The sequence below is a fragment of the Vombatus ursinus genome, unplaced genomic scaffold, assembly GCF_900497805.2.
Source record: "Vombatus ursinus unplaced genomic scaffold, bare-nosed wombat genome assembly UNPS02014830.1, whole genome shotgun sequence".
NCBI lineage: Eukaryota > Metazoa > Chordata > Mammalia > Diprotodontia > Vombatidae > Vombatus > Vombatus ursinus.
In genome coordinates, this window is record NW_020954608.1 from 6,026,919 (window position 1) to 6,042,506 (window position 15,588).

The following is a 15,588-nucleotide window of genomic DNA, read 5'->3' on the forward strand; positions in this document are numbered from 1 at the left end:
TATCACTCTGATTCTCAGTAGGTCCCTTTTTCTTTTATATATACAAATATATTTATGTTTATTTATAGTACAGAAAGGTTAGTTATTATAAGATATTATATAGGTAGGTGATAGCTCTAGAGATAGACATATTTAGATGATAGATCTAGATGAATATAGGTGAGTAGGACTCTAGGGAGAAAGAGAGAGAGAGAGAGAGAGAGAGAGAGAGAGAGAGAAGAGACATGGACTAGAGCCTTAGCACAGCAAATTAGGATGATCGTTCCCTAAGGGGAGAGGCTGGGGAAACTACTTCCAAGATAGTCATGATGATATGTAATAAAAGTGCTTTAGAGAGACTGTGGAGTGTAGGTAGACATTCTGTAACTCATTCTGAAGAGTTAACTATTGAGGTAATAGGAGGTGCTTTCTGTTTGTCTGGTCTGTTCTTGGTTTGCCCTCTTCTCTGGTGTACCTATTGAAAGACAATGTTGTAAAAGGCTAACCTTAGCCTTCTCTCCCATGAGGCCATGTGGCCCTGTGAATTTAGGCCTGGGTACATTGTCTGACTTGGTATTTTTTTCTTTCATTCTCCAGCAGACCTTAGAGGTATGTGCATTGGCAGGAGTTTCCAGATCTCTCAGCCCCCCTCAAAAAGGTAATGGGGTCAGACAATTGGTAGAAGGAGTTTCCATGGTACAGTTTGCTGGTACTTGGGTGCCAGATCCTGTTGTACTACCTATATGCAGTGAGTTCTAGTCCCAGGATGAGTAAAAGGACTAGCAGAAAGGGGGACCCTTGTCTCAATTCCAGGTAGAAAAGAGTGCTTACAGTCAATCATAAACCATAGCACAGGCAAGGAAAGCAGTTACCACTTTGATCTTTAGATCATAGCACCTTGAAAGAACTGAAAACTTACAAGCCCTCAGAGCTAGCTTCAGAACAGTAGTATGAAAAACCTGAAGCTTAGGACAGTCTCCCTCCAACTCAGGAGCAGATCCCAACTTTAACTTAAAATTAGAAGTCAAGAAATAAACTGTAAAATTGGGCAAACAGCAAGAAAAAAATAATCTGACCATAGAATGTTACTGTGCAGTCAGGGAAGGTCAAAACACAAAGTAAAAAAAAACAAAACAAAACAAAACAAAACAAAAAAAATGAAGAAAACAGCTACATTCAATGCATCAAAAAAAAAAATGTGAATTGGTCTCAGGCCTCCAAAAAAGAAGTCCTGGGAGATCTTAAAAAGAATTTTCAAAATCAAATAAGAGAGGCAGAGAAAAATGTAGAAAATAAATGAGAGTGGTGCAAGGAAATCTTGAAAATGGGGCATCTAGGTGGTGCAGTGGATAGAGCACTGGCCGTGGAGTCAGGAGGACCTGAGTTCAAATCCCACCTCAGACACGTGATACTCACCAGCTGTGTGAACCTGAACAAGTCATTTAATCCCAATTGCCTCACCAAAAAACAAAACAAACAAACAAAAAACAGAAAAAAAAATCTTGAAAAAAGGACTCAAATCTTAGTAAAGGAGGCATAAAATAGTGATGGAAATAACACTTTAAAAAACAAAATAGATAAAATCATAAATGAGGCACAAAATAAAGAGCACTTCTTACAATTCAGAATTGCCAAAAGGAAAACTATGTGCAGAAATTCACTGAAGGGAACATCTTAAAAAGTAAAATGGGACAAATGGAAAAGTAGAACAAAATATTACAGAAAAAATAATTACTTAAAAATTGGAATCAGGAAAGTGGAAGATAATGATTCCATTAAACAAAAAGAAACAACAAAATAAAATCAAAAGAATGAAAAAATAAAAGAAAATATGAAATATAACATTAAAAAAACAACTAATCTAGAAAATAAATCCAGGAGAGATAACTTGAGAATTATTGGACTATCTGAAAGCCATAACAAAAATAATAATAATAATAACAAAATCTAGAAATCATTTTTCAAGAAATTATCAAGAAAATCTGTCCTGATATTCTAGAACCAGAGAATAAAATAGAAATGGAAAGAATGTGCTGATCACTTACTGAAAGAGATCCCAAAATGAAAACTTCCAGGAATATTATAGTCAAATTCCAGAGCTCCCAGGCCAAGGAGAAAATATTGCAAATATCCAGAAAGAATCAATTCGAGTGTCAAGGAGTCACAATCAGGATAACACAAGATTTAGCAGCTTCTACATGAAAGGTAAAGCAAGTAGGATTACAACTAAGATTCACTTCCCCAGCAAAACTGAGTATAATCCTTTTAGGGAAAATTAGATATTTTAATGAAATAGAGGACTTCATGGTGACCAGAACTGAATAGAAAATTTGGCTTTCAAATACCAGACTCAAGAGAAGTATAAAAATGTAAATATGAAAGAGAAATTGCAAGGGATTCAATAAGGTTAAACTGTTTACCCCTACGTGGAATGTAGAATTGTTTTTTTTTCTTTATTGACCACAGATGTTCTTGTGAGGAAAGAACCAAAATCAAAGTAAAAGAATAGTTAGAACATAGCAAGAGAACAAATTGTAGCAGACACTTAGTAGCAAACAAACCTATCAAGGATTAGAGTCAGTAGGCAGTAACATATTAAGCACATACTGTATGCCAGGCACAGCGCTAAGCACTGGGGCTACAAAGAAAGATAAAAAACCGGTCCCTACAATCAAGAAGGTCTCAGTCTAGTGGGGAAGACAACATGTAAACAATTGTGCAAATAAGCTATACACAGTTTAAATCAGAGATAATCAACAGAGAGAAGACATTAGAATAAGGGAAAGGTTTCTGGTAGAAGGTGGGACTTGAAGGAAGCCAGGATGTGGAAGAGGAGTCAGGAAACTTTGCTGATATTTCTCTTAGCCTTGGAGAGGAAATTTTCAGGTCACTCATTTTCTCATGACTGGTGCTTCAATCACACTGGGCAACCTACAGCCATGGACAGCCTCTGTGCTTCAGATGGTGATCTCTGTTTTCCATTCCCTCTTTTTCTCTTCTATCAGTGTTGATAACATGGCCCTTGCCACAGTCAAGGCTGCTTAGCCCTCTCCTCCCCAGAGTGTCTTTAAAGCTTCCTTCAGAATTGCATTATTCTACATAATCTAGTATCAAGTTACAGGATGTTCCTTTCATCTTTTCTCCCAGGCTAGGAGGAGAGGGAAAAAATAAACAAACAACCCATCTCCAGAAAAGAAAAATAAAATCCCCAAACATAATATGGACATAAGTAAGATCAGGAAAGAACAAACTCAACTAGAACAGAAGAAGCAGAGCCTTTCATTCACATGTTAGAAGGTGGCTGATTTGGGGAGATATGATGGCTGAAGGACCTCTAACATCCGTAGGGGTATAGCCATTCTTCTTCATTTGACAGTCTTTCCAAGATGATGACAGTTTGGAAATTTCTGTTCCATGTGTGGTCTACAGCATAGAGTATTCTTGGAATGATACTTGTAATATTTGGATGATACTTGTAATTCCTAAGAACTTTATTATTATTCTGGCAGTTAATAGGAGTACACAAAGAGGACATGGGTGTGCATGGACTCTGATGGGTTGATATTAATAAATGAAACTAAAGGGTGAGAAAGAAGAATGCACTTGGAGAAAGGGAAAAGGAGAGGTAGATTAGGGTAAATTATCTCACAGAAAAGAAGTATGAAACAACTTTTGCTGTGGAAGGGAAGATGGGGAGACAGTAGACAGTTTTTGAACCTTACTCTCATCAGAATCAGCTCAAAGAGGGAATAGCATACAGATTCAATTGATTATAAAAATTTATCTTTCCCTACAAAAAAGTAATAAAATATGTACATAGAAGAAGATGGGGGGCTGATAGAAAAGACGGCAGATTAGGATGGGTGGTGGTCGAAGCAAAAAACTTTTGAGGAGGTATAGGGTAAAAGAAGAGAGAATGATAAACAAGGAAAAAAGTAGGATGGAGGGAAATACACAGTTGTAGTAATCATAACTATGAATATGAATCAGATAAGCTCACCTATAAAATGGAAGCAGATAGAAGACTGAATCAAATACTAGTATATGAAAATACGTTGTTTACAAAAAAACACACTTGAAACAGAGAGAGAGAGTAAGGAGCTAGAGCAGAATCTACTATACTTAAGCTGAAGTGAAAAAAAAAGCAGGGTTGCAATCATGATCTCAGACAAAGCAAAAGTAAAAATAGATCTAATTTAAAAGAGATTAACAGGGAAACTGTATTTTGCTAAAAGGTACTATAAACAATGAAGTCATATAAATACTAAACTTATATGCACCAAATCATATATCATCCAAATACTTAAAGAAAAATTAGATGAGATAAAGGAAGAAATAGACACTAAAACTATACAAGTTGGGGACCTCAACATTCCCCTCCCAGAGCTAGATAAATCTAACCATATATTAAATAAGAAAGAAACTAAGGAAATGAATAGAATTTTAGAAAAGTTAGATATGATAGACCTTTGAAAAAAGTTAATGGGAATAGAAAATAATATACAGTTTTCTCAGCAGTACAAATCATACTATGTTTCTCTTTGTTTCTTTCCTTCCTTTTCTTTAAGTTTTTTTTCCCTCACAAAATGACTAATATGGAAATATTTTACAAGATTACACATGTGTAATTTATATCAGATTGCTTACTGCCTCAGGGACAGTAAAGGGGAAAGAGGGAGTGATAGAATTTGGAACTTAAAACTTAAGAATAAATGTTAAAATTGTTTTTATATGTAATTGGTGAAAAATAAAATATTTTTTTTAATTTAGACAAAGAAGAATAATTTATTACAAAACTACACAATTTATTTGGAAAAAATAGGAAAAGATGGAGTCCTACCAAATTCCTTTCATGACACAAATATGGTGCTGATACTAAACTAGGAAGAGCAAAAAACAGAGAAAGAAAATTATAGAAGTTTTTTAATGAATAACATGCTAAAATGTTAAATAAAATACTAGCAAGGATATTACAGCAATATATCAAAAGGATCACACACTATGGGCAGGTGGGATTTATATCGGGAATGCAGGACTGGTTCAATATTAAGAAAACTATGAGCACAATTGACCATATCAATAACAAAACCAATAGAAATCATATGATTACCTCAATGGATGCAGAAATTTTTTTTGATAAAACACAACAGCTATTCCTATTAAATATCAGAGGAACAAATGGAGTTATCTTTAAAATGAAAAGTAGTATCTATCTCAAACCATCAGCAAACATTACCTGAAATGGGCATAAACTAGAAGCCTTCCCAATAAGATCAGAGGTTAGGCAAGGATGCCCATCATCACCACTATTATTCAGTATTTTACTGGAAGTGTTAGCTACAGCAGTAAGACAAGAAAAGAAATTGGAGGAATTAGAATAGGCAGTGAGGATACAAAACTATCACTCTTTGCAGATGATATGATGGTATATGAAGAATACTTTAAAAAATAAAATTAGTTGAAATAACGAATAATTTCAGCAAAATTTCCAAATATAAAATAAATGCATATAAATCATCAGCATTTCTATAAATTGCCAACAAAGTCCAGCAGCAAGTGATAGAGAAATTTCATTTTAAATAATACTGGATAATATAAAATACTTGGGAAAATATAAAATACTACCAAGACAAACCCAAGGACTATGTGGACACAATTATAAAACACTTTGCACACAAAATCATATCTAAATAATTGGAAAAAATATATTAATTGATCATGGCTAGGCCAAGCCAAAATAATGAAATGACAATTCTATCTAAATTAATACACTTATTTAGTGTCACACCAATCAAACTACAAAGAATTATTTTATAGAGCTAGGAAAAATAGTAAAAAAAAATTCATCTGGAAGAACAAAAGATCAAGGATATCAAAGGAATCAATTTTTAAAATGTGAAAAAGGTAGACTAGTCATACAAGATCTTAAACTATATTACAAAGTGGTAATCATCAAAACAATCTGGTACTGGCTAAAAAAATGGAGTGTTTGATCAGTGCAATAGATTAGTTACACAATAAATAGTAGCAAATGACCATAGTAATCTAGTATTTGATAATTGCAAAGATCCCAAGTTTTGGGACAAGAACTCATTATTAGACAAAACCTACTGGGAAAACTTTAAAACAGTTTGGCAAAAACTAGGCATGGGACCAACATCTCACACCTTATTCCGATATAAGGTCAAAATGAGTATATTGTTTAGGCATAAAAGGTTATACCTTAAACAAATTAGGGAGTATAGAATATTTTACCTCTCAGATCTATGGATAAAGGAAGAAATTATAACCAAACAAGAGTTAGAGAGCATTACAAGATGTAAAATGAATAATTTTTATTACATTAAATTAAAAAAGGTTTTGCATAAACAAAACCAATGCAGGCAAGATTAGAAGAAGAGCAAAAAACTGAGGAACAAATTTTCAGACAGTTTTTCTGACAAATGCCTCATTTCTCAAATACATAGAGAACTGGGTCAAATTTATAAGACTACAAGTCATTCTCCAATTGATAAATTGTCAAATGATATGAACAGGCAATTTTTAGAAGAAGAAATCAAAGCTAGTTATATCCATATGAAAAAAGATCTTTAAATCATAATTGATTAGGAAAATACAAATTAAAACAACTCTGAGGTACTACATCATACCTATCAAATTGATTAATTTGACAGGAATGGAAAATGACATATTGGAGCAGATGTGGGAAAACAAGGACATTAATATACTGTTGGTGGAGATCCAACCATTCTGGAGAGTAATTTGGAACTCTGTCCAAAGGGTTATAAAATAGTGCATACCCTTTGACTCAGCAATACCACTGCTAGGTCTATATCCCAAAAAGATTCAAAAAATAAAAGGGGAAAAAACTGCATAAATATCAGTAGAAGGTCAAAGTGATAGATAATAGTGAAAGCAGACCTTGCACACAAACAACAACTATACAAGTTCACGATCAATACTAGAGGCACCTACCTTGAGGAATATATATATATATATATATATATATATGTACACACATATATATATATATACACACACATATATATACATACATATGAATATCTATATCTATCTCTATTCATTTACATATCTATATATCACTATATATACATATATACATACACACACACACACACACACACACACATATATAATGGAATTCCTCCAAATGCCACTTTATTTGTTGGCTTCAGGTAAGTATACTCAAATTAAAAGTGGATGAAATGGAGGAATTGAAATTTTTTAAGGACATTAAAAAAAGGAGAGATACATGAAAGGGGAGGGAGAAGATGAACAGACAGAAGGTAAGAAAACAAGCAGCAGTGAGAGAAATATAGCAGGGATATATCTTCAAGGAAATTTGTAGGGGGAAGGGGAGAGGGGATCTACTTCACAAAGAGGAGAACAGCTGTTCAGCAAGAAATTATTATTAATTCAATTAGGATGAACCCAAGGGACATATTTTCAGTAATTTGAATCTGTAATAGTAAGGAGGTTGATGGGAGTTTCAGACCAGAAGGGAAATTTACTTTGTAAATGTTTCAAGAGGAAAAAGACAAAGGCTCCTGGGAAAACTTTAGGTGGATTCTTCTATGGCTAAGGCCAAAACTCTTATCATTTTCTTCTGAAGTTAAATAATATACAAAGTAGATTATAAGATTTTAGAATTAGAATTACAAGTATCTCAGAGGTGATGGAGTTCAACCCCCTCAATACATACAGATGAAAAATTGAAACTATAACTTCTGCTTCTGTGAGCCAAGATGGTGGAATAAGAAGTAAGTTGCTTTCACTCTCTCTTATTGACCTCTGAAAGTCCAGGAAATATCACCCCAGGAAAAATACTGGAACAGCTGAGCCAGCAGAAAGACAAGGTGCAGCAGTCTTGTAGCCCAGAAAGCTTGGGGGATTAAAAGGAAAGGGCCCTCTTACTCTGTGGGAGGGGGAACAGAACAAGAGGGGAGATGTCTCAGCAAGCCAGAGGCAAGCCCCACCTCAGTGTACCAAGGGGAGATCCTAAACCCCAGAGTGGTGGAGCAGGCAAGCACCAACACCAGGACACCTCCCCTCCCCCAAGTACCTCAGTACAGGCAAGGGAACTGATAGACAGTAGCTTGAAAAATCACCATGTGTGACAGCATTCTCTAGCAGCCAAATCTTCTGGTGCCTCAGCACAATTCCAGGAAGCACAACTCCAAGAGGCAAAGCTCCAGGCTGACAGACATCCTCCAGCAGCCAAAGGACTGCAAGGCCCAGGTGAGCAGGAGCCAAGCAAAGGAGTGCAAGGCCCAGGTGAGCAGGTGTCCTCCAGTGATCAGACTCCCCAACTATACCTGAGAGTTCCAGTGTTGCTGACCCAGCGCAGCACCAGGTAAACTGCCAGAAACCTACAACCTCCAACTGCCAGCACCTGAGGACCCAACACACAAAGCCAACAATCAGGTCCCGGGTTCCCAGCACAAGAAGCTTGGGTCAGTGGCTCCTGCACTTTAGCAGGAGAACTCAACTTTTTTTTTTTTAAGTCAGGAAATAAGCAAAAACCATGAAGAAAAAGAAGAAAGGGACAATGACCATAGATTCTTATTATGGGGACAGGGATGATCGAGGCACAAATTCAGAAGAGTACAACATTGTCAATATACCCATGTCTGAAACCTCGAAGGGGAATATGAACAGGTCTCTAGCCCAAAAAGTCTTCTTTGAAGAGCTCAAGAAGAATTTTAAAAGTTAAATAAGAGATGTAGAAGAAAAATTGGGGAAAGAAATGAGAGGTATGCCAGAGAGAGAGTCAATAGCTTGGGAAAAGAACAAAAATTAACTGTAGAAAACAAATCCTTAAAAAAATATATTTGACCAAAGGGGGAAAAAAGTACACTGAAGAAAACAACTCCTTAAAAAGCAGAATTGGCCAAATGGAAAAGGAGGCACCAAATCTAAAAGAAAAATTGAGACTAAAAGACATTAAATTACTTACCCAGAGTTACAAAGATAATAAACATCTAAGGTAGAATTTCTAGTTGGGTATTTCTGACTCCAAAAGTAGGAGATGCAGTGACAGAGAGATAAAAGGCAAAAAGAGATATAGAGAGTCAGAGAAAGAAAGAGACAGAGACAGAGAGAAAGAGAAAGAGATGGATAGAGATGGTTAGAGGCAACATGGCAGATATATAGAGACAGACACCACTGGCCTCTCCTTCACTTGTCTTCCACAGTATGTCAAATGACATGGTATATCACCAATGGCTTCTATCAAAAGAACCTTTGTGTTTATCACTACAAATAACTATCAAGCCCTGTCTAAGAAACCAAAGATGGGGGAGTAGGGGGTGGGGAGCATAGGCAATGTTTCTATGTGTTCTTTGTTTTATTTAAAGTTTTGGAACATAAAAGAGGTTATTGGAGAGTCAAGACTAAGTAAATGGAATGGAATAAGAGAGTTTGGTTTTAAACATGATGTCTTAAAGTTTATGAATTGTAAGGAGATTCCTAGGAAAAGATTCCATTTAATTTTAACTGGAAAGAATGAATATGCCCAGACATAAGTAAATATAATCAAGAGTCTTAAAGTGAAATTGGAGAAAAACACTCAAATATAATGAATTAATCCAGCATTATGGATTATATCAGATATGGCAGAAAAATAAGAATAATTAGGGATGGTATTCAATAATTCATTCAAAAAGTATTTATTAAGGATTCATTGCATACTCAGCATTGTGCCAAGTTTGAAGAGAAATATGAAGTTCAGAACCTTGTTTTTAGTGTGGGGACAGCTAAGAGTAAGGATGGAAGCAATAATTTCAGTGTCACCTGTCTATTAGTCTACCCATTGAATGTTGCTAACAAAGTTAAGAATTGCAATACGATGATATAAGTATGACCTCAACAACATTCAAAATAAATCAAATGGATAGAGAGGAAATAGTCCATATCTATGTAGGAATTGTTAATCTGTGAGGCAAAATATAATGGAAAACATATGATTATTTAATTAGCATGGAGAAAATGGACAAATATCTTTGTAGGAATATATATGATATTGACTGGCCTGATGTGGGACATCACAAGTAATTGTGATGAAGATTTTCACCAATCTAGCTAGTATTTCTTTTCTACTAAAAATATACCAATTAGTAAAATCTTGAATTTTTTTTCTGTTCATTTTGTCTTTTAGAAAGTAAATTAAAAATGTGGGAGTAGGGAAGGTAATGGTCTTATGGCCTAATTCAAATTCCAGCCAATGAGAAGGATTCATATGGTAAATTGGAAATGATGGATGGAACTGGAGTCAGAAAGAACAGACTCCAAATGCAGCCTAAGACACTAGCTGTGTGACCCTGAGCAAGTCACTTAGATTTGATCTGCCTCAGTTCCTTAAACTATGAAATGGGGATCATAATAGCACCTACCTCTCAAGGTTGTTGTGAGGATCAAATGAGATAATAATTGTAAAGCACTTAGCACAATTCCTGGCATGTAGTAAGGATGATATAAATGTTAGCTATTGTTATTACTGTTATTAACAATTATAGTTATAAAGAGGGACAGCAAGGACAATTATATTTCTACTACATATTTGAGGTAAATGCCTTTCAAAGGGTTCAGAGAAAAGATTTTTTTTTGTTTTTGTTGTTGTTGAAAGGGACCCTAGAGGTAATTCATTTCACCCTATCCTCATATTACATTTGAAGATATAGAGTACAGAAAGATGAAGAGATTTACCTAAGGTCATTAAAAGGTTAAACCATAAATTTGATTCCAGGATTCTATGATGCTGAAATCAGTATCCTTGATATGATTTCATCCTGCATGATCTTATGATACAAAAGTATAAAAAGAAAAGATTCAAATTCAAATTTTATACACACACACACACCGTGTCTGTGTGTGTGTGTGTGTGTGTGTGTGTGTGTGTGTGTGTGTATAGCACATACTCTATGCACAACGTTGTGATAAGTGCTAGGGGCTGTATAGACAAAAATAAAGTCATAAGAGGTTGGGAAGCTCTTTTTTAAGGTGCTATTATAATTTATTTGACACAGAATTCTCATTCAATAAATTTTACACAGAATGTCAATTATTCCTGCCTGTTATTTGAGACATTCCTGACTATTATTTTTGTTAACTAAAAGTACTTACAATTAGAATTTGTTGTTTAGTCATTTCCATTGTGCCCAATTTGTGACCCCATTTGGGGTTTTCTTGATGAAGATGCTGGAGTGGTTTTACATTTCCTTTTTCCAGTTCATTTTACAGATGAGGACACAGTGTCTGAGGCAGATTTGAACTCAGATCTTCCTGACTCCAGGCCTGGCTCTACCCATTGCACCACCTAGCTGCCCCTCACAATTAGAAGAGTCTAAGACTATTGTTGTCTCCAATTCAAATAAAGAAAATCAGTCATCATGAAATTGAATCTTGTTCTTTGAATAGTATACCTCATTCCAAATGGTTTTCCCTTGTATTCACAATAGATATCTACTTATTAATAAGGACAAATTAAAAAAAAATTCTCCACCAAAAGAAGCAAAGTCCTATAATAATCTTCCTCATAGCATTAGTCTTGTCCTTGGAGTTGATGTTCCTTACAATGGAGAGAAATAATCCAATTCCAATTGGAATGACCCATTGCGTTCCATGTTAATTACTTTATTTTAAACTGAATGTACTTATCTTTTTTCAATAACATGTTCCTGAGTAAAAGCAGATAGATTTCGAATGATTATGGATACTGATGTTAAGATTTCCTTGCTTTCTATGTAATGACCAGTGTCTGTTGAATTGAACTGAATCACAGGCATAATGCATTGAACCATGAAGATTATAGAAAAAGTCCTTCTGTCATGAAATACTTCAAGGCACAGAAGTCACTAAAGAGATCTTATTGAAGACTTTAACATATTCTCTCTCTTTTTTACATATAATTTCTTTCTTTATTTTATTATTTATTATTAACATTCCTTTCTTTTTAAATTTTAAGTTCTAGATTCCTTCCCTCCCACTAATCCCTCCCCCACCCATTGAGAAAGCAAAAAGTGTTATATCAATTACACATGTGAAATCATGCAAAACATATTTCCATATTAACCATGTAAGAAAAAAGGGAAACAAATGAAGAAAGAAAATTATACTTGAATTTTTACTCAGAGTTCATCGGTTCTCTCTGTGAAAGTGGATAACATTTTTTTTCATCTTTTTTTCCCCTTTTTCATTGCAACGCCTTTCATAGTTGATCATCATTACAGCATTATTGTTACTGTGCCCAGTAATCTTCTGATTCTTATCATTTTACTTTAAATCAGTCCATATAGGTCTCGCAATGATTTTCCCCCCTGAAACTACCCCCTCATCATTTCTTATAGTACAATAGTACTCCATCAGAGTTGTATACTGTGACTTGTCCAGCCATTCTCCAATTGATGAACAAACATTCAAATTCCAGTTCTTTACCACCACAAAAAAATTGTTATAAATATCTTTTGTACATATAGGTCAATTTCCTTTTTCTTTCATCTCTTTGGAGCAAAGACATCATAGTAATATTGCTAGATCAAAAGATTTCATAGCCCTTTGGACGTAGCTCCAGATTGCTTATCAGAATGGTTGGATCAATTAGCTACTCCACCAACAGTTCATTAATGCAGCTATTTTCCTTCATTCCCTTTAGCATTTGTCATTTCTGAAAGGTATGAGGTGGCACCTCAGATTTAGAGCATTTGATTTAAAGCATTTTTATATGGATATAGATAGCTTTTATTTCTCCTTCTGAAATCTATCTATTTATACCTTTTAATATTTATCAATTGGGAAATGGCTTTTATTTTTATAAATTAGACTCAGTGGAGGCAGAGCCAAGATGGTGGAGAGAAGTCAGTTACTGTTTGCTAAACCTAAAGATTCTCTCTAGCTTCTGGGATAAGAACTCATTATTTTTCAAAAACTGTTGGAAAATAGTATGGCAGAAACTAGGCATAGACCAACAATTCATACCTTATGCCAAGACAAGGTCAAAATGGGTACATGATTTAGAAATAAAGAGTGATGCAATAAGCAAATTAGAAAGCAAGGAATTGTTTACCTGTCAAATCTATGTAAAAGGGAAGAATTTATTATCAAACAAAAGATGGAGAACATTATGAAATGTAAAATGGATCATTTTGATTACATTAAATTAAAAAGGGTTTGCACAAACAAAGCCAAAATCAAATATTAGAAGGGAAGCAGAAAACTGAGAAACAATTTTTAAAGGAGAAAATGAGATAGGGATGGCAGGCATTGAATGAATCTCATTTTCATTGGAATTCTTTCAGAGTGAAGTGTGTGTGTGTGTGTGTGTGTGCACATATACATACACACATACATATATACGTGGTATATATACATATGTGTGTGTGCATACACACTTAAACACACCTGTATACAGACACATTCTGTCAGGTAGTCAGGTATAGAAATTTATCTCACCCAACAGGGAGTTAAGAGGAGTAGGGTATAAAAGATATGGGTAGCTTTTTCCTCTTGGCCTGGACAGCGGCAGCATGGGTAAGTGCTGTGGTCTTTGTACTGCTAGAAAGCTCCAAAGTCACAGGAGAGACCAAAAGTGGCATGGCAAACAATATAAGAAAGCTCATTTGGGCACTGCCTTGAAGGTCAACCCATTTGTAGGAGCATCTCACACAAAAGGAATTGTCTTGGAGAAAGTTGGTGTGGAAGCCAAGCAGCCCAATTCTGCTATCAGGAAGTGTGTGATAGTCCAACTGATTAAGAATGGCAAAAAAATCACTGCCTTTGTTCCCAATGATGGCTGTTTGAACTTCATTGAGGGAAATGATGAAGTTTTGGTTTCTGGATTTGGTCAAAAAGGTCATGCTATTGGGGATATTCCTGGAGTCCAATTCAAGGTTGTAAAAGTCACAAATGTTTCTCTTCTGGCCTTGTACAAAGGTAAAAAGGAAAGACCAAGATCATAAAAATTGTATGATGTCTTTGTCATAGTAAAAAATTTTCATGTAAAAATTAAAAAAAAAGATATGGGCAGGGATGACAAGGGAGAGGGTGAATTGGGAGAGGCAGTGGTCAGAAACAAGACAGACTTTTAAGGAGGGGCAAGATAAAAAGATAGAGAAAAGGATAAACAGAGGAAAATGAGATAGAGAGAAATGAACAACTAGTGATCATAACTGTGAATGTGAATGGGATAAGCTAATCCACAGTTAGAAAGACTCTGCTTAGACATCCCTATCTCATTTTCTCCTCTGCTGTAAAAGCCCTTCCTTGCGTGCCTCTTTTATGTAGGAAAATTTTCCCCAACTCTACTTCTTCCTTTTACCTTCTCTCAGTGCATTCCTCTTTCTCAACCCCTTATTATTATTATTATTATCATTATTATTATTTTGGAGATCATCCAACATAATCAAATCACACTTATGCTCTATGTCTAGGCAGAGTCCTTCTAACTACCCTAATAATGATGCAGTTCCTAGGAGTTACATGTATAATCTTCCCATACAAGACTGTAAACAGTTTAAATCAATAAAGTCCCTCATGATTACTCTTTCATGTTTACCATTTTATGCTTCTCTTGGGTCTTCTACTTGAATGTCAAAATTTTTATTCAGTTTTTGTCTTTTTGTCAGAACTTTTTGAAAATCCTCTATTTCATTTAACATCCTGCCCCTCCTCCCCAAAAATTATATTTAGTTTTGCTGGGTAGGGTCTTCTTAGATATAATTCTAGCTCTTTTATCCTCTGGAATATCATATTCTAAATCCTCTACTCCTTTAATGTGGAAACTCATAAATCTTGTGTAATCCTGACTGTGGCTCCATGATATTTGAATTGTTTCTTTCTGGCTGTTAGCAATATTTCATCCTTGACCTAGCAACTCTAGGGTTTGGCTATAATATTCCTGGGTATTTTCATTTGAGGATCACTTTTAGAGGGTGATTGGTAGATTCTTTTAATTTCTATTTTATCCTTTATATCCAATATGTCAAGACAATTTTTCTTGATACTTTTTTGAAATATGTTGTATAGGCTCTTTTGTTTTTCATGGCTCTCAGATAGTCCAATAATTCCTAAGTTATCTCTCCTTGATCTATTTCACAGATCAGTTGCTTGTCTGATTAGATAGTTCACATTCTCTTCTATTTTTTTTCATTCTTTTGAATTTGTTTAATTGTTTCTGGATGTCTCATGGAGTCATCAGCTTCAACTTGTGCAATTCTAATTTTTAAGGATGTATTTTATTAAATGAGCTTTGTACCTCTTTTTCCATTAGGCCAGTTTTAGCTTTTAAATTTTCTTTTTTTCAGTGAATTTTTGTATTGCCTTTTCCATTTGGCCTATTTTCCTTGTAAAAGAGTTCTTTCCATCAGCAAATTTTTGTTCCTATTTTACCATTAGGCCACTTCTATTTTATAAGGTATTATTTTCTTCTATTTTATTGCCTCTTTTACCAAGGAGTTAATTCTTTTTTTCATATTTTTCTTACATAATTCTCATAACTTTCCCCATTTTTCCTCTACCTACTTTTGTCAATTTTTTTAAATTCTTCTAGGACTTCTTTTTGTCCTTGGGTCCAATTAGCATTTTACTTTGAAGTTT

At 34.7% G+C, this 15,588-nt stretch overlaps 1 pseudogene; it reads left to right on the plus strand.

Annotated features, from left to right (window-relative positions):
- Window positions 1–13,520: 13,520 nt before the first annotated feature.
- LOC114025194 lies at window positions 13,521–13,952 on the plus strand (annotated as a pseudogene).
- Window positions 13,953–15,588: the final 1,636 nt, after the last annotated feature.